Below are 2,525 nucleotides of genomic sequence, written 5' to 3'. Positions count from 1 at the left end.
TTGTAACCATGGATACCTTACAATTATTCCTGAATCTTACTCATTGTTTGTCTGTATTTGCAACTTAACAAACATGGCTCTTGCTTCTAACTCACACATTTTCAAATGAAAACGTATCTCCAATTCTCTTTTTAGGAGTCAGCCTAGGCATGTTTCAGATTCATCCATATACACTTCAGAAGACGGAATCAATCACTGTCTTTGGATAATGGGTGAAAATTGATGACAGTGATAATAATAACAGCTACACATGACCCTGTTGTCACTAAAACCAAAAATTCCAACTGTATTGTTTGGAAAGTACTAAGCAGTCAGCCCTCCATTGTCTATGATCTTATTTCTCATTCACTTGGATATGATATTTGGGGAAAATATCTGCAGAAAATTTTGATCCACATAGCTTTGCATGTTGCAGCATTGTTTGAAAAGTATATGAATTCCAGGACAGCTCTCTTCAGAGTAATTAACGCTATATTACCAGTTTGGTGACGATCCCATTTGACACACTTAAACTGGTTGATCACTCAGCAATTCACTTAATTTCACACTTCATTTCCTCATTTGTAATATAGCACACCACAGGCATTTCAAATATAACTTTAAAAATATTTACATCTGCCTTTGTGGTTAAAACTGCACATGTTCTTTTTAAGTCATGTCTTTCTTCTGGGGATCTGGTAGCCCCTGAGCTAGTCATCCTTCACTTTTAATGAACCGTTTGAATATTGCTGAGACGTATTGTGTCACGAAATATCAAATAACCAGAATTCATCCCTGAAAAATATTCTAGAATGTTTTTCTGGTGCCAGGAGACAGATTTGAATTATTCATTTGGTTAAAATATGTGTTAAAGTCACTGTTTTTTTTTAATTCAGCTCTTTCTCCTGTTTGTTATTCTTGTCTTTTATACAATATATGCATAATATTTAATGTGATGAGCTAATATAATAATACAAAATGAAGTCTTTAATATTTTTAGATTCACTTAAAATAGTATAAAATTACAGGTTGAGGGAGATATTTTCTGATTATTCTTGATGGCGAATGACATTGAAATTGACTTCCATGTAGTTTTATCATTTCTCTGGATCAAGTGATAACAATGCAGGGAGTGGAGAGAAATTTATGTTATTTTAATAAATAGAAAGCAGTGTTTGTGGAGGAGGAATTCCATGGGAGATAGGGAGTGATGAACCAATAATTCAAAGTACTGATGAGAAAGTGAAATATTCCCTGGGCATGGTGGCATGTGGAGTCTTTAACCTGTAATCTAAGTGCCAGAGAGATAGAGGCAGGAGGATCATTGCAAGTTCAAGACTAGCCTAGTCTACATAGTGCGATACTAGAAAGAGATTGTGAGAGATTGAGAGAGAGACAGAAAGAGACAGATGCACAGAGACAGGGGCAGAGACAAATAGAGAGATAGAGACAGAGACAAAGAGAGACAAAGACAGAGACAGAGAGGTAGAGACAGAGACAGATACAGAGAGAGACAAAGACAGAGACAGAGAGGCAGAGACAGAGACAGAGAGACAGAGACAAACAGAGACAGACAGACAGACCGAGACAGACAGAGACAGAGAGACCAAATAGAGACACAGGAACAGACAGAAAGACAGAGAAGAGATAGAGAGGAGAGGAGAGAGACAGAGACAGACAGACAGGCAGACACACACACACGCACACACACACACACACACACACACACACACACACACACACACACACACACACACACACACAGATTATATCAGTCATCAGTCATAGGGAATCAAACCTGCTATGGACCTGTGAGTTTCTTTGAATGAGGCTGAATTTGTCCTGTCTCATTAGGAAGCTTATGTCTTTATGCCTAGTTCTGATTCTCCTCTGCTGTGAAGAGGCATTGTTCAGATGCCCTGGGTTGGTGAGATGGTTCAGAGGCTAAAGGCATTGTGGCTAGGTTTGATGGCTTGAGTTCAATCCTCAGGATCCATATGGTGGAAGAACTGGACCAACTCCCAAAAGCTGTATACACACACACACACACACACACACACACACACACACACACACACACACACTTCTACAAATCAGTGAGCATTCACTGATAATCACCCCTACTATCATTTGCCTTTTCCATCAAAGAATAAAAAAGATAATGTCCTTGATCTTGATTATTCCATGTGTCGTATTAAAGAAGGAAATTCACTTCAAAAGATGCTGGGCTTCAAATCACTGGCTAATGTGAAAATCGTAAGATGATCTTTATGAGAGGAAAATGTTAAATTGTACAAAGCATTCACAAAAGATTCTTTATTCTCACTGATATTTTCATAACAAAGGATACACATTCTCCCACCCAAGGGGAATCTGGAACAACTTTTCCTACAAGCCTATATTCTAATTGTATCAGGCAGACTATATCTCCAGAATTGTCATCCCATTAAAGAATTTGCAATAAATTTTAATGATACATGCAAATACAATAATCTAATGGTCCATTATAAAAGAAATGAGTGCCCATTACCATTTGTTTTCAGTAA

The sequence above is a fragment of the Mastomys coucha genome, chromosome X (assembly GCF_008632895.1).
Source record: "Mastomys coucha isolate ucsf_1 chromosome X, UCSF_Mcou_1, whole genome shotgun sequence".
Taxonomy (NCBI): domain Eukaryota; kingdom Metazoa; phylum Chordata; class Mammalia; order Rodentia; family Muridae; genus Mastomys; species Mastomys coucha.
This window is presented reverse-complemented; position numbering follows the sequence as displayed.